Consider the following 25,955-nt stretch of genomic DNA (forward strand, 5'->3'; position numbering starts at 1 on the left):
AGATGAAAAATGGAGCCCACTTGTGAGATAATCAGATAGGTTTGGCCTAGAAGAACTAAACACAGTTAGGTTCCTAATTGATTGTTTAAACTGCCTATTCCTAAAATTATTAACTATTTTTCATAGGAAATAGCGGGTGGGTCTAGCTTACTTAGTGAGGAACGTAGTGGAACTCAACTTTATTCATAGTTTATTCAAGTAAATAGTTTCGACCGATCGTTTAAGCTCATCGGTTCAGATAATAGCGGACAGCAGCAGAGAAACTGTTGTATAATTTCCTCCTTCTCAACAAGTGCTACAGAACTTCTTACAAAAGAAGACTGTTCTTCATAAAATAAAGGCCGAATTGATTAAGCAAATGTTCGGCATAGTAAGAGTCAGTTCAGGTTTTGTAATATTTTGAGCACTTTTGATTGGCCAAAGTTATCAAGCAATTTCACACCTGCGTGCGCAAACAACTTAACTAAAAGTTTGTAGACTTGCAAGGGGCTAACTTGGGAATCTATAAAGTTAATATTGGGTTGGCACCACTTTACCTATTGAAGAGTTAGTAATTATGCGGTAATGTCCGGAAATCCAAAATGAAATATCTCAGTCACCTTATTGAGATAACGTCGGAGTTTCATAACCCCTTTCGTGGTCAGCGTCGTTTTCTACTTATCAAACCCAACCTCAACTACTAATACATTTTTACATTTTTTGCGGTCACTCCTCCTTTTTTATATGAATTTTGAATTACACTGTGCGACAGTGAAATTATACTTTTATGGAGACCTAGTACAACTTGTAGGTTTTGAAAAACTAAGAAAAATGGTATAGGAGAAATTTCCAATACACCCCCAAAATCTCATTTTACCTACATACCAAATTACTAAAAAAAATATAATATCTTAAAACCCATACAACTCTATTAATTTTAATTCAATTAAAGTCAAATATAGCTCATTTGACGCAAAATTAAATTTACTATAACAGTAGGGTACTAAAAAAAATCCTCAATATCGGATAACATCGTAAAAATTATGTCAAAGTTGAAAAAATAGAGAAAAAATAAAAAAATTCCAAATACTTCCGTCTACAGTCTCGTCAGTTGTCATTTCAGAAAAATTGTCAACATACTGTCAAAAAGGCTTGTTTTTGTTCTTTCGAACTAAAAAAACAAATTCGAAATCGGATAGAAATTGGCGAAGTTAGGAGTGATTCTTCACATCAACCTACTGAAAAACGGTTTTATGGCCATAAAATGAGATTTTGGGGGTGTATTGGAAATTTCTCCTATACCATTTTTTTTAGTTTTTCTATGCCCACAAGTTGTGCTAGGTCTCCATAAAAGTATATTTAACTTTTTTTTTTGTCACACCGTGTTATATACATATTTGTTTTACGGTTTTTGACCTCAAAGTTATGAAATAAAAAGATTTCTTGTTTACAAGTTTTTAATGGTTAAGCGGTTGTGGAGCGGCTTATGTTAGTTCGTTATCATTGCCTACTGATAGGGGATAGTTTTATTCATTAAAAATTTGTGAAATAGAGGTTCTCTTATACTTAGTATTATTCAAACTTTATGTATATAGAGACTGGTTAGTGATGTATTTTTCTTCGCTGAACACGATTCCGGAATTCAAATGTTTCTATTATCGCAAGATTTTGAGAAAAACGTGCTTTTGGTGTTTTATTCTTACTGGATGCTTCCGCTTGTATTTAAATTAAAGCTTGAATCTTACTCTATAATAACCATATGAGTATGTACAAAGAAAAACGTTTTGGGTAATATAGGTTATCCTCTTAAATTTGCATTAGGTTGGATTGGATTAGATTTCAGTAGTTGCCGCTCTTTATAAGCGTCACTAGAGATACCAATAGTTTAGACTGAAGTTCCCCCTTAAACTCCCTATGTGGTGAAACCACTTCATCTCTCACCGTGAACTGGCTCTCAGCAGGAATGTGAAGAAATAAGCTGATTTGCTGACGTCACATGAGATGTGATGGTGGTTTGTTTACGATAGAGCTCGGCAAGAGTGAAATTATGTTGGTTATCTACGAAAAAATCAACACATTCTAAACTCATATTATTACTTCGTTGCCATCCGAACAACGACTGATTAGAAGAACGTAAAAATATCACCTTGATCGAAAAGTTCTCAGAACAGCCGCCAGGTGATGCTCTAAGTCAACTGATTTGAGTTATTTTTTTGTGTAGGTTGCCACATCTGGGATTGAAATTCATGTAAAAATTGTATCGCCATTGCTTAAAATTTTTAAAAGTTACATCGTCTTGAGTAAATATATCTCTGCATGTGTTCCGTCTTTTCACAGTATTAAAAATGGATTTGAATTAGTATTAACTTTCGTGTTAAAAATAAGTTCAATGGTGCGAAAACCTTAGAAATGTTGGGACATTTTTCCTTAATGATACTCCAATGCAAATAGCCATTTTCCAGTGGCATGAACGCTTCAGAAGAGAGGATCATGAACGTAGTGGCAGGTCGTCGACCTCGAAATCTAATGAAAACCAAGGACATGAGTTCCAAGACTGAGCGCACTCAACATTCATCAAACGCGCCATTACTGGAGAGGACACGTGGATTTAAGAGTACGACACGCAATCCAGATATCAGGCGCGTGAGTGGAAAGCTCCGAATGAACCAAGACCAAATAAACAACGTAGTTTTTCGTCAAAAAAAAAAAAACGATGCTCACGGTTTTTATGGATTACAACGTCATTCTACGCCGCCAATTTTTGCCAGGAAGACAGTCAGTTCGTAGAGACTATTATTTGGGCATTATGAGACGTTCATCTGACGAAATTTGTCAGAAAAAAGGATTTATGGATAAATAATTCGAGGATTTTACATCATGATAATGCATTGTCGTTGAGCGCCATCAGTATTCGTAAATTTTCAACCAGGAACGAAACGAACACCATTCAACAGCCATCAAATTCACCTGATTTGGCTCCATGCTATTTTTTTTCTTTCGAGTCACAAACCGCTAAGGGCAACCACTTCGGCGTTTTAACAGCCGAAAGGAAGATATGGAAAAATCGAAGACGGCTTTGCTGGTTATACCGAAAATGTAATGCCAGAAATATTTCGAATGCTGGATCAAACGCTGGCATAAGTGCGCTGTAAACTTTTTGAATTTTCTGAACATATTCAGGCAACTTTTTCAGCTGCGGAATCCCCGATGGCGTGGCAGCCGCATTTACTTACACAGTTTTGCCTCAGATTGTCAAATCTTCTATCATCAATCATCATTGGTATAAGTTACACGCTTGGCAAACCTAGGAGATACCTTTAAGGAAAAACGGAGGCGAAAGTAGGTTCAAGGTGGGTACATTTTAAGGAGTCTCATTTACAAGAGTCTCGACGGTAACGAGACCAGAGCTTGTTTTCAAAACAATTAACTATACGCATTATAATTCCGCATTCTGTAGCCTATTTTTATTGCTATCTAAGTTAGAAAAAAATTTGCAGAAAAAGAGCTTTCTCAAGAGAAAAAGTGAACTGATAATAATGAGGTGAGTTGTCTTCACCTTCCTCCTCATTATCCTCATCTTATTTGTGTTTCTCTGGAGGAAGTCTTTTTCTTTTAATTTTTTTAGAAATTTCTATTTATAAGTAAATTTTGTGCAAGATCTGAGGCTAAAAACGAGACTATATCGAAAGAAAATTACTTACTATTTAATATCACTTCATTCTGCGAACTTTTTGACCACCTATCGCATATTGTACATGAATCAGCAGGTGTATACTTATATTGAAAATTTATGTAGAGAAAGAGAAAATTAAATTGTGTTTAAATACCTACTACGTAATTAAAGTACATTAAATTTTGCTGAATATCTCACACACGTCGGAGCTTCCACTTTAAGTGCAATTATTTTTCCTACCTTCCAACCGCTCTATTAAATAATTTAGCTTATTATGAAGTACTTACGAGTAAAAGGGAGCAAAAGCTCTTAATCGAGTTCAGCCATATATTACATAGCTTCACTATATGATAATTGCACATATGGGGATATGGGCGCATGGGCGGATGGGCGTATGGGTGTAGGTGTAGCCTGCATTCACATTTGTGTATGTAGAAAAATAAATTTATGTACGTATGTATGCATGTACGTTTTTATGCCTTTTAATTTTCCGCCCGACTACATGCGAGTCGAGATCACCATCACCAGCATCATCATCATCATCATCTTTTAAGTAGAATAAGTAAGCGCGCAATATTCATATCTCACTACATACAATCACGCGCGCCCACGCTCACCCACATACACACAAAATGAAGTGTACCTGAAGTATGGAGCCATAAACATATTACGTGAATACTCGTACGCTATTCAAATCCTAACCAACTAACCGAAAAGGACCTGTAACACATACAATGTCATATGTATGTAAGTGTGGATGTGTGCCCATTCAAGAGGATGTTAAAGAGACAAGCTGGAATTCGTACTTAAGTCAGTGGTGATATTGCATGAACCCAAAAGGTATACACACAGATGAGTTGGCTGAATCCTGCTTTGCTTGAACAACTAATGCGAGTTGTGGTCAACCAAAACAGGCGGCTAAGAGTTCACATTTTTTTCTTCACTGTCTCGCTGGCTTTTGTAATACTTTATTTCCCATGGTTTTGTGCGACTACCCAGTACTTACTTATTCCCGTATTAGGTTCTCGGTTGTGAATCTGTACTTTTGTTTAATGCTGGTCCTCTTATGTCATTTACGAATGGTTTCGCTTATTTTTTTTATGCAATAAGATTTGTTGATAAAGCCTGAGTTTGGGTTCGCTTTGTTCTTTTGAGCAGCAGATAATAAGGATAAGCTATAACAAAAGGACATGCTTATGTGGAACTGGCCCAGTCATGTGTGAGAAATTCAAATTTGCGTTGTGCATAAAATATTTGTTGAATTTCTTTTTCTTTTTTTTTGATTTGCTTGCTTGCAAATGATATGTAATGAGAAATATTATATGATATGTGTGCATGTTCGGATATTTATTCTTAGATTTGATTTACTTTTGTTTTGATGGGCAGGAAACGCAGTCTTCTGTGAATGCGCATAAATAAATATTCGTAATTGAGATGCTTTGAAGTGTGTGGCACTTACGAGTACTTGGAAATTGGATGAATAGCAAAGAGTATTATTTAATTTACCTGAAAAGAGAATAATGAAAACGGAAATTTAGTGATGTATTTATATAGATGACGCAGATATAATACGTATGAATATGATTCATGCTCATTTGAACAATTTCCTTTGTATTTTATTATAATATGCAAATATTCTTAAATTAATAAATAAATAGGACTGTGTTCACGTTCGACGAATTACCAAGTGCTAATTTCTTCTTTTCTGTATATAATTTTTCCCACGATTTCATAAATGTACCTGTATGGTGCGCTCAACAACAAAAACCACTTAACTCTAAGTTCTAAGCTTCATATAAACTTCACAAAAATTTTATAAATTTCAAATCATATAAGAATCTCTGAAAAACTTCAAAGTATGCAGATTTATAGCAAATTAAATTTTAGCATAATAAAGTGTAGGCTAGAAGTCGGTCGAAAATCGCGTTGATTTTTGACAATTTTTTTTTTTGCATACAATATGTAGAATTTTCTTCCATAGAATGCACAGACTCGAAAGTCGTTTATATGGAAGAAAATTCTCAACATTTTCCCAAAACATAAATTGTCAAAAGGCAACGAGAGTTTTTGGTCAAGTGTCTAACTTGCGCTTTAAAAAAATTAATGAATAATTATTTATGTATTTATTGCGCGTCTTGATGTTGTTCCACGTATGAAGTGACCTACAGTTTTAAGTGTACTCCGAATGGCAAATAGTTTCTATGAGAAGCTTTTCATGGCAAAAATAGACTCGGAGGCTTGCCTGCCGAGGGCTGACCGCTATTAGAAAAAACTTTTTCTATTATTTTTGTGTTTCATGCACGGAGACGATACACGACGCAGTGGCCGCACAAATCAGGCGGCAACACCAGAAGACATAAAAAAAACTGCCCAAAATCGTCTTGAATTATCGAAATGTGAAGTTGCTGCGTTAGCTGATATCGTATCACTATAAGAAACCTCTGTTCAAAGAGGGTGCCGCGTTTGTTCACTGTTTTGTTTCATCAAGACAACTAAACCGTGTCACAAGTCAATCAAAAGAATGGCATAACTACATGAATTGAACTTCGAATTGCTTCCACATCCTCCATATTCACCAGATTTGGCTCCCAGCGACTACTGGCTGTTCGCAGACCTAAACAGTGGTCACAGGTAAGAAATTCCGCTAGAATGAGGAGGTTATCGCTGAAACTGAGGCCTATTTTGAGGCAAAAGATAAATCGTTCCACAAAAGTGGTTTTGAAATGTTAGAGCAGAGCTGGAGTGATGGCGTTGTTCTTGATGGAAATTACGTTGGTAAGCTAATTTTGAATAAAAAAAAAAACAAAACAACGTCTTTTCTTTGTTAGGCCCCGGACTTTTCAGTAAATGTGTTACAATTTTAAGCCGACGACAAATTTAATCTTCAAAATAATAGCCATCGCTAGCGACACATTTTTCCCATCTCTCGGGCAATTTGTGAACTCTGCGCCAAAAAATTGGCCGTCTTTGGCCGCAAACCAATCATCGAGCCATTCTTTGGCTTCTACGTGAGAATTGAAGCGCTGCGCGGAAAGTGCGTGGCCCATCGATGTAAACAAATGATAATCGGAAGGCGCCAAGTCTGGTGAGTAAGCCGCGTGCACCAGCGGTTCTCAATCGTACGTCTCCACCAATTCCCGGGTCGCTCTTGTTCGATGTGGCGGTGCATTGTCACTCATCTTCCGACCTTTAAAATCATGCCCATGTCTTTCAGAAAATCAACGATGTCCGCAAATCGTATTTGAAGGCACGCAATTCGACATATTTAAGAGCGACAAAAATGTATTGTTGTATGAAACATAACAAACAATGAACTTAATATTGTTGACAGATGACAGACGAAAAAAACAAAACATTTGGGAAGGTTTAAAAGTACTCCTAGCGACATCTATGGACTAATAGCTGAAAGTCTCATTTCATAGCAATAACCTATATATTCGACAAAAAAAAAAACACAAATTCTTTAAACAGAATTAAAAACAATAGTTGGGTACATTCTTTTATAACCCATTTTAAGTTTGTAAGTATAACCCAAGCTTTAGTAGAAAAAGGTGAAAGTTTGGATTCGGGCAAAATTTTTGCTGTTTTTTGATCATTTTTTTGTCCGACTGTGTTTTGCATTTTCTCCGTATAAAAAAAATTAGGTATACTTTATATGGAAAAAGATACATAGCATTTTCGACAAACAAATTAACAAAAACTAATGAGAATTTTAAGCCTCTTTAAATTATCGTTTTATTATAAAAGGTACATCTTTGGGGGTACTTTTCCCAATAGGGATCAGGTGTGACTACTAACAAACTAAATACATACTTTTTTTCAGTGTTCATTGACACTTCATCACGGAAAGACTTGAGCCTCCACAAAGTTTACTTTTTGATGGTCTGATGCCGGAACATTTAGTTTGGACAAGATGGTCACTGCGGCTACTTGCCAAACAGCCCGTGAAACAATGGATTTACTGCGTCGTCCGTCGTCGTTTCGGTGAGCAATTTATCGCTCGTCTCGGACCAGTGTATTGGCCACCAAGATCGTGTGATATCATACCTTTGGACTTTTATTTGTGGGGGTGTGTAAAGTCTAAATGTTTTTTGGATAAACCAGCTTTGATTGAAGCGATGGAAGCCAACTTTACTAAAGTTATTCACGAGATACCGACCGAAGTCCTCCAGCGAGTCATTCATAATTGGTGTTTACGGATGGCCGAATGACGGTGCAGGTGCGGTCAGCATTTGAAAGTGATTATTTTTGAAAAATAAATGTGATGAATGGTTCTACACAAAAACAATAAAGATTGCCCAATCAATTTAAATTTTTGTTATTTTATTTCAATTTAAAGTCCGATACCTAGAAAGTGATCACCCTTTACTAAAATTGCTAAAAGTTAATGGCTTATAGAGGGCGTACCTGATTTTGTTTTAGCTGTATGTAGTTATATTAGCTGTTAGCAGTTTTAAAAAATCAATTAAAAAAGCAAAAGAAAAAGAGAGTTCGAACTTAAGTGACCCTGTAAATCGGATTGTGACATATGCTATAAGAGTTGTTTGTATGATTTTCGCCTATAATTATTCGTAAGGGCATTACTTACATTATAGTTATCTATGTATGTACATAGATATAATACTCATTCAGGTATACCCATTATTATCAAGCAACCATCAGCCATTTCTCATGCGGAACAAATTCTTCATGTTTCACATAATTAGCGCCTATCTGTAATTTTCGCGTCTAACTTTTTTTGCTAGCCCCAAAGTTCAACGATGTTTCTCAACTTCGCGAACTGCAAAACGAAACCACTTAGAAAATAAACCTAAATATCTACATACACACACAAACATATATTTAATACCCGTATAAGCGAAGATAGTCACTGTCAGCCCTAGCGGTGGCACAGGTGTTGGAAATAAGTGGCTGAGAACATGTGGAAATAATGATCCAATACGCAAATGCTAAAGCAAAATTCACAGAAAATAAAGCAAAAGGCAAGCAGCAGCGTACAACAAATGCAAAAAGTGATGTTCACTATGCTGCCATTTGTGGCATGGCATACAACATAGTGACTATTGCTGAAGGCTAGAATTTTGCACTTCCCATTTGCCACTCAGCGAAAAGGCCATATGCCAGAACGGACGTGAAAAGTAAACTATACAGTTTTAGTGACATTCACAGTGTATTATGCAGCAAATAGGGGACAATAGTGAGTGTGAAAACTTTGTGGAAACTGATTGTTCAGTAAGCGCGGCAGGAAGAGATTTTGAGTAGAAGAATGCAGTAGTTTTTAATGAACGCTGACATTTGAGCCTGCGTGAGGCGGCGAAAAACTTTTCACATTTATTCCCGCACATTTGTTATGCGTACAAGAAGTGGGCGAAGTGAAGATTTCTACTACATTCAAGCGTGTGTACGTACATATCACCTTAAGCCGCTTACCAAGTAGCTCGGAAGTTCGCACAGCGGGCAGCTGATGTCAGTTACTCGTGTAATAGTAGTAGGTAGTCGCACAAAAGTGAGAAAGTTTTGCATGAAACGCATGTTTGACGCACATTTTCTCAAGATTTACGTAATGGAAAGTTGTGGGCTGGAAAAGCAGTTGCGTGTGCATTTTGTTGAGTAGTGGCTGGTCGGGTGCGTGGCTACAGATGAAAGATGAAAGTAATCAGAAGAATTATAAATAAGTTTTGATTATAATTGGTAGTTAGGAGAGTGGCGCACAGCTGTTGGCCGGCATAAACATACATATATACTGCTGATCTTTGTTAGATAAAAGAAATCACCGCTGCTGTCAAAGTTTGCCTTTCCTTCCGCCGTTCGTTGCGTATATTTTTGAAAGGGTCCAAAGCGGAATGAGGTTAGTGAATTTTAATTAAAAACTTTTTAAATTACAACTTGTGCGCTGACAAATGAAGATGGCGTTCATGTAATTTACTAAAATCTCAGTCTTCTCGTATAATTAAAGAATTTCACTTTGAAAAAAAATTCTATTAAATTATATACAAAATTTTCCTATTATAAGACATATTTGTGTGTACTGTTATTCAGAAATCCATTGTGGAAAGTTATAATGTAGCAGCATTTACACGCAGCTCAATCACTCGGTTCTCAAAAGGAGTAATTAAATTTGGTATAACTGCAACATATTTGTCAAGTGAAACTTCTAAGGCGTCGATGGACGAGAGCTTGACAATTTAGGGTATTTTCAGCAATTATTTTTTTTTCAATAAAAAAAATGAAAAACGATATTTAAATTTTTTGAGCTTTTTATTCAACTTCTTTTACATACAAAAATGAAAAACAATTTTTTTTTTATTTAATACTTTTAAAAGTGGCGCTGAAGTTCACCCTACCGAAAAATTAGACATGGACGGTGTGGTCCATTTTGGCTCTACTATTTATCTGAAACGCAAAAACCAAAACAATGTATTAATCAGTATAACATTAGCTATGTTCCGTACTAGAATACAAACAAAAAAAAGAAAAACATTTACAAAATTGCGGTTTTGAATTTGATACTCTAAAAATCTTGTTGTTTTTTTGCAGTGGTTTCCTTGAGGGGGCAGCCTGCTTTAGAAGCTTCGAAAAATCGATTTTTTTTTTGCATAAATGCCTTTCCAAACTATCCAAAAATTTGTAGTCAAAATTTCAGAAGCAAGCGTCGAGCAGGTGCGATTTTTCGGCTTTTTATTTTTACGATTTTTCCTAATTGGCGGGAAAGATAGGGAAAAGGTTAAACGTCCTATCGAAATGAGATAACATTGATTGTATTCGGAATTAAATTCTCTTTTAGTTGAACCTAAAAAACCTTAAGAAAGTTATGGTTAACCCTCTTTTTAAACAATCTAAAGTGAATTTGTTTATTCCAAAAAAATTAAAATTAATTTTCATCTGAAAACAAAAAAAAAAAGATTATTAATTTTGATGTAATTATCTTCGATGTGAACTAGAAAACATCCAAAAACTTTTTTAAGCGACTTTTTTACCCAGCTGAAGAGTTTTTTTTTCCTTGAAAACCCACTTTTTTTTTCTACCTTCCCCAAAAATTCGAATTTTACGTGTTTCTCCCAATTTTCTTAGTTCACATCGAAGATAATTACATCAAAATTAATAATCTTTTTTTTTTTTTGTTTTCAGATGAAAATTGCAAGTTGTATCTTGTACAGAAGTTGGATACTTCAGTGGCAAGGCGCTCTGGGAATCTATTGATAACTCGGCTTACAATATATTGTTGGAGATTGTACAAATTTTTTTTTTAGTTCAAATATATATTAAACTATCCCCAAAACTTCATTTGGCTAATTGTTTTTTTTCTCATCCTACAACGCTTCGCGAAAACTACTGAATTTAGGACATCTAATTGGCCCGCCGGCCTTAAGCCTTTAAAGCAGTATCCCCCCTTGAATATGATTCTAGTACAAGCGATAGCTGCTGATTGTGAACAGCATATTAAAATTTCAGCCGATTCGGTTGAATAGTTTTTTTGGTTTTTTTGTCAACGCCAGACCGAAAAAAGTACAATAGTTTTCAGATAATAGAGTTTAAAGTTTTGACTATTTAAATGCGACGATTCATGCCGCTGCGTAACGGTTGTATCGAAAATACTGGGAATATCCTTCCAAGAATTTGACAGTATATGCATAAAAACATATACTCGTACTTTCGAAATATCAAAAAAAAAAATTGATTTTTTGAAAATTCTAGACCACCGGGACCCCTTAAATGAATTTATGCTGAAAGAAGAATAAAGACTGATTTTTGTCAATGGTCTACCTTGTAATCAAAAAGCAGATGAGTATCTACATAAAGTTGCTTTTGTTCTTTATTTTCGTTATCTGGCTTACCGCTCATAATTCTGGTTTCGTACAAAAGCCCCAGAAATTAAATCAGTAGACTACTCATACTTAGACAGCAGTAGACTATTCATAAGTAGATAAATAAAAAATAACAAAAAGCTCAACGAAGCAACAGTTAAAATCGCAGCTCCTCGGCTCTAAGAGCACAAGCTTTGTTCAACAAGTATTGAGACATTTAAACGACTCACCCAAAACGAGTAGCCAATTCAATTCGGTTGTTGTTCCATTTTTGTTGTTTCACTGCTGTGTAAGAAGCTCTTAGCCAGCACTTCAGCCAGCTATTTTTGTTAGGTTTAGCATATTTTGTTATTATTTAAGTTCTTTGTTCACCTGCCGCTAAGGTTTTCCAACAAAACTGCTAATTTACATTTGAAATATTTACATTAATTATATATGCAGGTGTATGTATATGTATGTGAATGAAGAGAATTGTTATTTTGAAGAGTTTATGGCTACTGATTACAGAAAGAAACTTTTAGTACAACGCTAAGTTGTCTTTAACCTGAATACATTGGAAAAATGCATAAAAAAATTCTTTTTAATTTGACTATAGACTATTTGAGGATTATCAAATCAAGTGAGTAATAAAACTTGACAGTTTTTGTCATTCATCTTCTTATATAAAGGTCTTGGACTTGCGGGCGTTTCTGGTATCGCTTGTTTCCTCCTTTTTTAGATTTGTTAGATTTGTGTGAAAATAACATTTTTTTTACATCTTAAACACACAGCATACTAACTCACACAAACGAAGATATATTGAAAATGCCACATTCAGAACTGCAAAAACGAAGAATAAAACGAATAACTCCGACAGCTCTAACAGATACTACATCAATGAAACAGATATCAGCTATAATTCTTATTTGAATCTAATTTGCGTTTTATGTCATAAGATAAAAAGAGATGTACTTTAAATAAAGATTTAATGTTACCCTTATATAATATTTTTATAATTGTTAGAGAAACTTCTAAGTGTCGAAATTTTACAGATTTAATAAATTGAAAAAAAAAAACCCAATGACATACACAAAAGTTTTTCTCATTACTTTGGCGGCGGCACCTCATCCAACTCCGTTCGGAAACTAAATATTAAATATAGTTTAGAAAGTATAAATCATAAATAATATATTTCACGAATTTCGCATGCACTCCAGATTTTTAAGAATTTTTGCAAAGCTATTTTGAAAAAATAATTTTGTTTTTTGGCCGAACCTTGAATGTCTTTTATATTTCAAAGTATTACATGCCGATGTTTTTGTCTGCAGAAGGCAATTTTATTTTGTTCCAAAGTTCATTCACTTTAAGTACCCACCATATCTCAGTTCTTTCCACACTATTTGCTGTAAATAAAGGCTTGCCAAAATCATTGTACTTTTGCAAAGAAAGCATTTCAGTTCGAAGGCAGTTTTAGTTTGATACCAACTATACGGGTTCCTTAAAAGCTTTTGACTACCTCTCTTATAAACTTCTTTTGACTACACTTTTTCATTCTGAGCTTTTTCAGTGGATTAAATCATCAAAGGTATGTAGCTTAGTTGGCTTTACTATGAAGTTGAAATTCACGATGATTTTCCAGTAAACAGAATATTTGAATCAGCACAATGAATGTAGGGATGGATAAAGCTCAGGCTAATCAATTTACAGTTGATATGAATAGTTGGCGTGACTTTGCAAACGAAGGGAGTAAATATGCTTAATTCTAGCACGGAAATGGTTATAGAATATTATAAGAAGAAAGTAAGTATAAGTATATTACTGCAATATCCGCTGTAGGTTAGATCCAAGGCACATTCATTAAAGGTGGAGGTATTAGACCAATAACAATGCCTTGCGCGTCTCATTGTCAAAGCAAAGTATTGGCAAAGTAGAAAACAAAGAATGAATTTGACTTGTGAAAGAAAAAAACAGATCATCTGATTTACCGATACCACCTTTAATCGATTCGCCTTGGTTAGATCCAGCAAAGTAAGAGCATATATGAGATAATAAATATGCGATAAAAAAGATTCCAGAGGCTTTTAAGTATCTATTTTTAGGGTGAAAAAATCACGTTAAGAATGTTACATTTTCTTTAAATTTTTGTTTTGTTTATTTTTATTTTATTTTTTATATTTTTTATGTTTTCTGTTTTTTTTTATATATTTACTTATATGTAAAGGAAATATGTAGCTAGTAACAAAGGTAGGTGAAGGTAGGTACAATGGTTGAAGTACCACTCTGGCTCCCTCCAAGTAACACGAAAGCACTGTTTCGCTTAAATGGTAGCCCTAGCTTTTTTCTGCAAATTTGCAAATTGAATGGCCCAGACTTCCCTGGACTTTCTAAGTCCTGCGTCTATTTTACTGGGGCCAAGGGTTTTCAAAACAGCACATGAAGAAATGGAGCTCTATCTGATCTGTGCTTTACCGAGAAACAAGTTGTACAATTCTCCTTTAACAACAGTCAAGAGGATGTCGATGTCTGAGTATTAGGCCTCTGAGACCAATCCAGTCCACCCCTTCCTGGCAAGCACATCAGCTGTTTCATTTCCCTCTATGTTTCTATATTCCAGATCCCTAGAACCCAGTTCAGAGAAATGTTACCTGCACACCCAAGAGATTTGATCTTCGCCTTACAGAACTTAATTATTTTGGATCTGCACCATGGCATCATCAGTGACTTGATTGAAGCTTGAATATTGGAACAAATGTTAATATCTCCTTCGCCCCCACCTTTCCCAAACATTTTATGCCTGCAGGATCGCAAAGACTTCTGCCTGAAAAACAATGTCAGTATTCCGCAGTTTTAAAGAAATAGATAAATTGGCTGATTTAAGGAAGGCCAGTTAGCGAATAGAGAGATCTGTCCGAAGCGGTGTTACATATATAAATGGCAGATATGCATTCGAAGGTTTGCCATTGCCTGCCGAGGGGCGACCGCTATTAGAAAAAAACAGTTTCGTTCTTTCTTTTTCTTACAGTGTTAACTGCCTATAAATTCTACCATATACGTTGAGAGAATGCCTCTAAGAACCAGGCTCCTCTAACCTGATTGCTCTTTGAGCAGCGATTGAAATAACGTCAAAGTCAATGTGAAGTAAGTGCAAAACAACATTCAGAGCATGCCCTGTTTTACGATGAATATTATAGCTCCTCCGAAGAGCTTCTGATCCAGCCAGGCATCCAAAATCACCCAAAAATAGCGTTTGGAGAAGTCAAAAATCAATTCGATGCTCATTTGTTTTTATTATTCCAAGGGAATGTCTACATTGTTTGTGCGAATGGACCAAACCGTCAATGCAATTTTCTATCTTGTCGTTTTGAAGCGTTTGTTGCATCGCATTCGTCGAATTCGCCCTGAATACCGCGAAGGAGGAAGCTGGCGCTTATTGCATGATAATGCACCATCTCATCGATCTGCTCTTGTGACTGATTTTTTGACTAGAAATCGCATTTTAATCATCAATCACTCACCGAGTTCGCCGGATATGGCCCCCTGTGACTTCTACCTATTCGGAAAATTGCATTTGGCCAGGATAGGAAGACGTTTTGCGTCTGTAGAGGCCATCCAAAAGGCCTGCAGGATATTCCGGTGAATGACCTGAAAAACTCTTTCGAAAAGCTTTTAGATCACGCAAAACAGTGTATCGAGGCCAGAGGAGACTATTTTGAATAAATAAACTCGAAGTAGTCAGAACAAATCTCCTGTTTTTCTATTTTAGCTCAGCGTTCATTATTTTAGACTTCACGTTGTAGATTTGCCGGAGTAGGAATCTATACTGGCCTTCTTTACCCGATTTTCTATGTGTAGCTTCTAATGGAGTTTGGAGTCAAGTATCACTCCAAGATGCCTAACTTCCGATGAAAGAGGGAGAACGTTGATGTTTATATTTTCTGGTAAAAAGCTAGTGAGAAAAAATCAAAGTTGTTTGAAATAACTGAATGTATGTCTGTATGTATGTTAAATGAGATTGGGGTACAATTTTCCCAAAATCACTTTCCCAAAAAAATTTTTTCCCAAATTTTTTTTTCCCAAAAAATAATTTTCCCAATGCCATTTTTCCCAAACTAAAAATTTCCCAATAAATTTTCCCATAAAATATTTTTCCCAAAATATCGTTCGTCTGTAAAATATCGCATATACATTTGCAATGAATGGGCGAGTACATTTTTTATTATTTGAAAAGAAATGATTTTTTGCATTCAATTAATTCCGCCATAATTAGAAATTTTGACTTTAGGCAGCAAATTTTGGCTCATGAAATTTTGACACGAAAAGAATGACGTGAAAAAACTTGTTTATATGAGTGAAGTTGGATACATTCGTTACCTTGTCTTTTTATCCGAATTGAAAAATGTATATTGAAAAACTTTTTCGAATCTTTTTCGATTACTTAAGTATAAGATTTTTGATTATTATATACACTCATATTGTCGGAATCGTCGAAAAATGTGAAATAGTAGAATAATAAAAATTAATTTCAGTAGTATTTGTTCGGGAAAGCTATCTATTGGAAAAAAGTTATTTTGGGAAAACATGCATTCGGGAAAAAACAATAAAGCGGGAAAAAATATTTTTGGGAAAAAAAATATTGGGAAAATTATTTTTTGGGAAAAAAAAATTTGGCAAAAAATTTTTTTGGGAAAGTGATTTTGGGAAAAATGACCCCCCACCGTTAAATGATGATTGATACCTTTGAAATATAAAAAATAAAAAAATAAATAAGAAAACGTTTCCCAAAAATCAATAACTAAATAACAAATGCGATTTTGAAGTTGAATAATAAAATAGCGCGTAACGGTGTAATGAAAAAATATATAGCCAAGTGTTACCAAATACGCATTTAAGCAAATACGCATTACGCCAAAAATGTATTACTTATCAATTCCAAATGAAATTATTACTTATTGTTGCATGCAATTGCCGCATATGAGCGACAAAAATATTATAAATTAACATTTTATAAAGATTAATATTTATTGTCAAGAAAACTCGCGCAAAACGCACTGTCAATTACTTCACACACAGCGCAGTGAGCGCCTCACCAATATGGATTGCAACACTCGAAATGCCAGCGTTAGTTACATTACAGGATCATTAATAACCGCCATAAATATATTAATAGCTTACGTTGTGATTTACACATAGTTCTGTTTTTTTTTTTAGTTTTTTGTTTTTTCCTGGCAAGCAATTCACAATGTTCCCAGCAGTGATATTGGGGCTTGCCTCAGCTTCCAACCTCAATGAGGTGTGTGTGCGCTTATTATGCATTAGTATCGTGTGTGTAGAGTAAGAAGTTACGAAATCATGAGATTTGTGCGACTCAGCACATGATAAATCTCATTATGACACAAATTGCTTTTCTACAATTCTTCAACAACAGCAGCTGTGGCAGTAGCAAAAGGCGACTGCCGGTGCTTTTCCATCGCATATGCACTCTATATACATACATACATACATACATAGGTACGCGTATGATACATATATATGTGCTGCGGACGTGTGAGCCTCGACGTGCATCACCAATTGCGGCATGAGCAATAAACCTGTTGCTTCATTACGACTAATTCGAAATGTGGCTAGCGCATAGCGATTTTAGGTGCATATGCGTGTGTGTATGCATGTATGTATGTGTGCATATGATTAAATAGACATTAACAAATATTTTCGAATATATATATACCTTTATTCATACTGTGCTTAGCTGCAACAACCGCACATTGCGACTGTTCGACAGTTAATTCCGTTACATTGCACACAAGGCGTTAGAGTTATCAAACGAAATTATGTGTCGCGCCATTATGAATATTAGAAATATGCATTTGCTGTTAAAAATTCAGCATGCAACAAAAAAAAACAAAAACAAAGAGCAAACAACTGTAAATCGTGGCTGTTGGGTCGATTGGTTGGTTGGTTGGGTGGCTGCCTTGTTGTTTCGCTCGCCGGTGCTGTTAGTCAGCCGTTGCTGACTAGTTTAAACAGACATGCTATTGTTTTTGTTGTTGCCCGTGTTTTATGCTAATGCGGCCCATGTTATTTTCGCTACTTGCATCCATGCATGTACCACCAGATAGTTGCTTAAATTATTTTTGCTTCCCAACAAGCAGCAAAAATACATTTTTCAACCTTTGAGTAGCTAACATTCGTCTCTAATACGCATCGAACCCCTTCAGGAGTTTATGTTTATCTAATTGATCTCGAGTTTTAGAAAAAATTAAAATAAACTGAAAATTTGAATTTTAAGCAAATTTGAGCATCACTCTCGAATTGGTCTCATCAAACCTTTTATGAAATTTTGCTTCTCCAATTGCTCTTGAAACTTTGATAAATTAATAATTTTCCTAAACGATCTCAAATCTCTGAAGCATTTGAAATTCTATAATCAATATTCAAACTTAAGAAATTTAGATTTTTTTAGTTAATATTGTGCATTAATCTCCAGTCGATCTAAATTAGGTTATGGTGGTAGTCAGTCTGTACGACCAACTCGGGTAGACCTTACACGGGAATCTCATTTATTTTTCTTAGTGGTACAATTTTGTGGCTTTTATGAAGAGCAGAACTGGCCTCATCTCCACGCCAGATAGTTCCATAAGAGAATTGAAAAAATATTTTCCTATAAAACCTGCTCGTATTTTAGCTGAGGGTGAACAATTGCAAAGGAAGTGCGCAACTCTTTTTCCCGCTTCCTCATCTCTAAAACTTCTACAGTATGCATGGGAGATAACTTCTAGTCTCAAGGAATGTCTACCAAACATCAAATACTCGATTATACTTCTGCCTGATAGACGCTGCAGTAGTCTGGTAGTTGAACGGATAGTTCCAGTCATATTATTATTATTATTCCATACTCCTTTAGGAGCTTAAGGATTCAACAAAAGTATTCCAAACATTTCTATTTCTAGACATAAATCTCAGTTCATTAAACGATTTTCCACTTTCATTGTGGATAGTCCGCCGTAGCCGAATGGGTTGGTGCGTGATTACCATTCGGAATTCACAGAGAGACGTCGGTTCGAATCTCGGTGAAAGCAAAATTAATAAAAACATTTTTCTAATAGCGGTCGCCCCTCGGCAGGCAATGGCAAACCTCCGAGTGTATTTCTGCCATGAAAAAGCTCCTCATAAAAATGTCTGCCGTTCGGAGTCGGCTTGAAACTGTAGGTCCCTCCATTTGTGGAACAACATCTACACGCACACCACAAATAGGAGGAGGAGCTCGGCCAAACACCTAACAGAAGTGTACGCGCCAATTATTTATTTTTTATTTTTATTGTGGATAGTCCTTTGCCAAGTCATCACTGGTCTGCCTCTTCTTCTCGTTCCTTGCGGGTTCCAAGTCAAAGCGGCATGCGGTATTTCCTCATAAGGCTTTTGCAGATTATGCCCTATCCATCCATATTTTCTTTTCTTTATTTTACTCGTTTGTTATAACTCTTGGCCATCATATCTTAAGTATATTACGCAGACATCTGTTTATAAACGCTTGTAGCTTTGCATTCGTTGCCGATGTCACAAGCTAGTTCCAGTCATAATTCCTTCGAAAATACTCCATAGCCAAACTTTTCGACTAGCTTGGAAGCATCTGTATAAAAATACATCGTTGGCTTTGGTATTTGCCACTCTCTTCTTCACGGTATGCCCGAAACGACGGTTATGTTTTTCCCTACAAGATTTCGTGCAGGCAAGTTGATTAGCACTTCCAGCGCTTCCTTTGGGCAAGTCGTTAAAGTACCAGAGGTGCATACTCATGATTTTAGCGCAACTCGGCTTTTAAGCAGCTGACCACCATACAAGTATTTCATATATTAAGATTGGCCTAATTACAGAAGTATAGAGCCAATGAGTAACACGGGGTGCTTAACCTTATTTAACATCGACTGCTTTTGTGCAAGTTTATAATGCCAGTCGATGTAAAACTCTCTAAATCTCTGGAGCCTCCTACGCCTCTTAATATTTGTAATGGGCGAGAAATATTTCATAATTAGTCTTTTCTTCTAAATGAAGGGCAAGAAAAGGGGTTTCTCTTAGACCCTCCCTAAATCCCTTTTTTTTTGTCTTTTCATAGATTCGTGATGCTTATTTGGTCAAGAGCTCTGAGAGAGTAGCAGATTCAAGTTTTAAAACAGTCAAGTAAGTATGAAATATTGAATGAATGGAGTCGAAATTTATGAGACCCGAGCATGCTTCAGTCTTAGGGTGTGCTACATGATGATCTTGCAATAACTGTGCGTGCACAGTGTGGATTTTTTCTAGTGCAAAAACCTATTTTTTTGGGCGGCCTTCACGAAATTTGTTCAGTAGCGAAATGCGATTATGATTGAGAAACAAACAAAACCCTTTGAAATGATGCTTCATAACCAAAAGTCGGAATGAGTTGGTTTTTGGTTTGCTATATAAGGTGGTGCAAAATTGATCTCCCTATCGGAAGATGCTATATTTTTTGCAAATCGCATCGGACGTCAATCATATTTGACGCTTGTGAACTAGCAGCTGAAGTATACGAACAGACAAGCAATGAGCGCTCCATTGCACTCCGAAAAATCATGAAATAAGTGTGCCGACTTTTTTACCAATAAATAATGCAAAATTTAATTTATATTCTTTCAAGTGCCACTATTTTTATTATATTGTATGTGAAAAATGAACTCAGTTAAATGCTCACGTGTACAGGCAAAATCCACCAAGCAGTCGATTCTTGAATACCTAATAGTTGATGACGTCGAGATATCGATTTTGAAGGTTATTCAGAAGCACTTTGCGCTACAGCAGCAACATTCTCAAAGAAGGTCAAGTTTTTATTCTACCAGTCCTTTTTTATACTCCACAGAACCAATTTATTAAAATTTTTTCGCCAATCTTTGAATTGTCTACTGATTTAAGGGGTTAGGCCACTCTAGGATTTTCAAAATATCGAAATTTTTTTTTTTTGCTTAAAAGATGCTTTAGACTCTTTAGAATATAAAACAAAAAGTCCTATGCGTGAAAAAAATGTTTATCTCTAATATTTCGCACTTTTGCGCGAGCGCCTCTGACGTCTCTGACACAACTATTTCAAATTTAAACCGTGTTTATCTCAAAACGTGATTTTTCAAAACTGCACGCAGCATAACACAAACAATTTTTAATATTTTCACTTGTAATTGTACAAGGATCTTTAGAACATTATTCCGCACTGAAATACGTACGGATTTTTTTATTAATTAATTAGACAAATTTTTATAAACAATTAACGGTTCCATTTTAGATGAAAAATTCTACTTTTGACTTCAAACATCTGCAAAATACACAAATTTCAATATTTCTAAAATCCCGTACGTATTTCTACAGCTATACTCACGTCGATTGAGAAGAATTTTTTTAATTTGGTTTAGGTGGACATTTACGTCAGTTGTACTGCGTGCCGTGAAGTGCCTTTTTCGCAGGGCGCGTTCAGAGATTCACTCCAAAGGCGCCATTTTGTAATATTTTTCAATAAAAATATTTGTAACTACACTTAAATATATGCTTAATAATATACTTAAAAAGTTTTTTCCTAGCACCTTTCTTTCAATGTAAAAAAAATCCTTAAAAAACTGTTTTTTTTTGCAGTAGCTAGAGTGGCGTAACCCCTTAAACGATTATTCTCACCGAAATTCGTGATTTTTCGATTTGTTGTTCTTAAATATCGACCATTTTAATAATAAATTTCAATAATTTTAGCACATTTTCCTTTCTTGCAAAATTATACAGCTGACAAATGTTGAACTTTAACTCGAGAAAGGCACCGTCTAGGAATTATTCCCTACTGACGTCTAAGCCTCAATTTTGAAAGATAATTTATATTGACCAGTTTTTACCATTTTTTTTACTTTTTCATTATTTTTTGACTGCATAAATTTTTTATTTTTTTACTACATATATAAATCCAATTTTCAAACTTTATATTGTTTATACTAAGCAATACAAAAATTAGAAAAATTCTACAAAATTGTCATCCTAATTCTAAATGTTTTAATTATAATTTCTAGAAAGATTTTTAGGACGCAGTTTTTTATAATAGCTTATTGAATTTTGTTGCAAAAAAGTAAATATACAGTTAAATTAAATTAAAATATATTAAGTTTTTAAATTTTTTTCGCTGAGGTGTTACACTTTTCCTCCATATAACAAAGGCACGACTTTTTTTTTTATATTTGCACTCGTGTCAAAAAACTTTCTGTGTAGGCGTGACATCAAAAAAGTCAAGCGTTACGCTTTCAGTGTTAGATTGAACGTATTTACATTGATGTCTCTGTAATTCAAAACTTAAATTAGAGCCCTCGTAGAAAAGTATGGAATACATGGAAAATAATATGTTGCTAGAAGCTGTACGCATGGATTACCATGCAAATAAGGCCCATTTAGACGGATGGAATACTAAGATTGACTCACCAATTGAAGTATTGGTAAGCAACAGCATTGAGAATTCCAGAAACTTAACCACAATCTAAAACCAAAACTTAATTGCTTATTGTGTTGCTTTGCTTTGCTAACGCGAGCTGGTTTGTTTGTGTGTATGCACCTATACATATGTAGGTATGTCTGAGTATGCAAGTATGTAACTCGTTAGAGGCGAACGCTATTTTCGTGCCGTAAGCGGCACATGGCCACACATTAGATACTTTTTAATTCAAGAAGATTTTATTACATTACGTTTTATTAATGCCGTTGGCTTTATAGAGCTTAGCACCTTGTCTACATACGAGTGTTCTATGAGCCGAGTGCTACGAGTGCGGGTTGTCAGTGCGTTCACCTTTCTTGTTGTTCGTTTTTTTTTGCTGTCTTTTTATTGTTGACTTTCAAATGGATTATCTACTATGTTTGGCGTTTTTTGGTCATAAAAATTATTTTTTTGTTCTTCGTGTTATAATTTATGCGCAACCATTTCTACATACAAATGAACTTTGAATAGATACTTTCTTCTATACTTGAATTTTCTTATTTATTTTATTTACTGTTTTTTTTATGGTAATTTTTCAAACGCTGATAAAAAAGTCTTCTAAAATACTGCGCGGAATGACTAATTCCAAACAACTATTTTTAACAAACAAAACAGTTCTGAGCTCTCAAAAGCTCTAGGCTGTATTTTAATCCAATCATTTTTTATAATTAACTATTCCATCTCCCATTCGCGCGTGTTCCTGTGCTGCGGCGTGACCCAATTCAGTGCAGCCATGAAGGAAATGTGTTTTCTATGCCGGCTTAATTGGTCCGCAATCTACTCTCTGTTTGCCTCATTATCATACCTATACACACGTACGTATGTATGTATAGGTATGTGCATACTACTGGCACACTGCAGTGAAGCAATAAACTGGTTAGAAAAGTACTAGTTTACAACTAGAATTTCGCAAATGAAATTGGACTAGTCCGAAAGGGACCAGATTTGTACCGATTATAAAATAGTTTATTTATGCCTATTTTATTTGGCTTCAAGATTTTAGTTAACTTCGATTTGAAATTGCATGCAATTGATTAGGTATACCGTCGCTTCGCGAACATATTTAATATTATTGGAAAAGATAAAAAATATTAGTTATCGTAATTGAAAGCTTTTATTTTTGGATAAAATACATAGAAAAGTGCTTTTATTTATTTTTATTTTGGAATGTCGCCAATTTTGTAATATTTATTAGTCTATTTTGGAGTAGCATAAGACTGGAATATTTCTGATCGAAATTGACTATTGAAAATTTATTTTTTAATTCTCAATTTTAATCTCAAACTAAAGGTGTTGGTTCATAATTGGACTAGTATAGTTTTTGTATATTTGGAACTAGTCTGAGACCGGTATATTTCTGCTCGAAATTGACAATAAAAAAATTATGTTACTTTTTAAATTACCCCTTTTAATCTCAAGCTAATGATTTTGGTCAATAAGTGGACTAGTATAGTTTTTGTCTATTTTGAAATAGTAGGAGGATGGTTTATTTCTGATCGAAATTGACAATTGAAAATTAATTTTATTTTTTAATTTTCAATTTTAAGCTCAATTTAGTGGCTTTTGTTCATATTTAGACTAGTATAGTTTTTGTCTATTTTGGACTAGTCTGAAACTAGTATAATTCTGCTCGAAATCGACATTTGAAAATTAATACGAGTATTATTTTTGAATTACCCTTTTTAATCTCAAACTAATGATTTTGGTGCATAAGTGGACTCGTTTAGTTTTTGTCTATTTTGAAGTAGTCTGAGACTGGTATATTTCTGCTCGAAATTGACAATAAAAAATTTATGTTATTTTTGAATTACCCCTTTTAATCTCAAGCTAATGATTTTGGTCAATAAGTGGACTAGTATAGTTTTTGTCTATTTTGAACTAGTAGGAGACTGATAAATTTCTGATCGAAATTGACAATTTAAAATTAATTTTATTTTTTAATTCCTCTTTTTAAGCTCAAATTAGTTCTTTTGATCCAGAATAGGACTAGTATAGTTATTGTCTATTTTGAACTAGTAATTTCTAATCGAAATCTGACAATTGAGAATATATTTTATTTCTGAATTTTCTTTTATTTCTGTATTTATTTTATTTTTTGAAAGGCGACAGTTGCCTGACTATTTGGGTATGCGAATCATACTAGTTGTGAACTAGTTTTCAGCTGGTACATTTGAGTATAGGGTATGCACATATGTAGCTCAGTTATTCTCTAGTTGCTGCCTGCTTGCCACATACTCACACATATGTATCTGTTATTATTGTATTTACCATACCACAAATTTCGAAAAACGCTCATAAGCAAAGTTTCTACTCTACTCTACAATTCTTATTGTCCTATGTGATGTTATGTTATGTTATTTTAACCGTTATTGCAGTAAAATATACCACTTGTGGTTTTTATTTCCACTCATCAGTCGTTTCGTCTGTTAGCTACGATCACCGGCTATGCCAGTGTTGCTGCTGGTGGTACCACTGCTGTGGCTTGATTACCAAAATCAATTTTTATGTAATGCTTGGTTTTGACAAATCAAAGCGATCAAATTTGATGGGAGTTACTTTGGCTAAAATTTATTATCGCCAGCAATGCGTGTGTGGAGTGCACACATACTTGGCATTTGAATTTGTGATGCCTGCTTGGCGAAATGCTTCCCAACTTCGACCATTTTTACTGCAGGCAATTTAGGTTATGGAAATGATTTTTTATGTCAAACATCACATTTCATTGCTGCAAATAATTTCGTTGGTTTGATATTGATTTATGGCATGTTTTTGTTTTTGCGTTCTTTGTGTGTTGTGCTCTTTTTTTTTTTGATATTAACGAATATGGCAAAATAAATTTTCTGCCATCTTCTATTATTTGCAAATATGATTCTTAACTCGGTTGAATGGACGTGATAGTGGAAAAAAATCGTTCTAAAAATAAGACATCCCACATTGGATTTGGCATCTGCCACGTAGAAACAACTGCTAAAGAAATAAAAAGCTTCGACCCTGGAAGTATTCTATGCGATACCTGCTGGTGTTGAAGAAGGAAATGAAAGGCCGGCCTTCTTATGCAAGCAAAAAACACCTTTTCATTTGCATTTCAATAAAATCACTTTCAAATTATTTCTATATCTGTATTCCCTTCAAACTTTATTATAGTTATTTGTGTAATTGGTTTATGATGGGTCCCTCTACAATATTTACCTTGGCATATTTTTGCTCACCTCTTTTAAAGATGTACTTTATTGAACATATTCTATTACCTCATGTAATTTTACGGTACTTTTTTTTATTGACACATTTTTCACTTTTCCTTGTCTACTTCTGTGTTAGCAATCATGTACACGCGCAGATTTATGTATAGATATGTATATACACACACAAGCATATTGACATAAACATAATGACATTACATTTAAATAACCATAGGTATGCAATAAACGAAGACCTGAGTATGTCAGGAAAAAAAGCAAAAGAAAAAACTAATTTCTGCTTGTTAAACTTTTTGTATTTACGACAGTAAATTGTTTGTTTTCCATCCTCTCAATTCCTGATGTCATTTTCGATGTAATTTGCATTTTTTAAAAATCACTTTTTAGGGGCGTTGCTGCTATTCACATATTGTAGGTGTATATAAAAGCACGTGCGCATACACACACATCTCGAACTCCATCCCTGCAGGTAAAGCCTTAACTAAAGCCTCTAATAAGTGAGTTGGTTCAGAACCATTCCATTTTCGACACTTGCAAATCACTTCCCGACTCGTGACGCCAATAGCGACATACGAGCATATCTTCAAGATGTGATTGTGTCAAAGTAGAAAAGTTAATGCAAAGAAAGGAACTTCTCATACAATGCACAGAGTAGCGTCCCCATATAAGAGGCGGCCAAAAATAATAATCATCTTGCGATTTTAACGCAGGAAATATGAAATATGGTAAGGAATTGCCTACTGATTAAAGTATATTTGCATAAGTATTTTAATTGTAAACGCATAAATCAGGAACATAGTGAGGACTGGCCCAGAAGC

At 34.8% G+C, this 25,955-nt stretch overlaps 1 long non-coding RNA gene across 1 annotated transcript in view; it reads right to left on the bottom strand.

Moving 5' to 3' along the window:
- Positions 1 to 4,205: 4,205 nt before the first annotated feature.
- The window catches only part of LOC128855228 (uncharacterized), a 91,466-nt gene continuing 69,716 nt past the window's right edge, over positions 4,206 to 25,955 (bottom strand). Inside the window, exon 3 of the long non-coding RNA XR_008453700.1 lies at positions 4,206 to 5,158. This is a non-coding gene — a long non-coding RNA (uncharacterized LOC128855228). The remainder of the gene's footprint in view (positions 5,159 to 25,955) is intronic.

The sequence above is a fragment of the Anastrepha ludens genome, chromosome 2, assembly GCF_028408465.1.
Source record: "Anastrepha ludens isolate Willacy chromosome 2, idAnaLude1.1, whole genome shotgun sequence".
NCBI classification, from domain to species: Eukaryota; Metazoa; Arthropoda; class Insecta; order Diptera; family Tephritidae; genus Anastrepha; species Anastrepha ludens.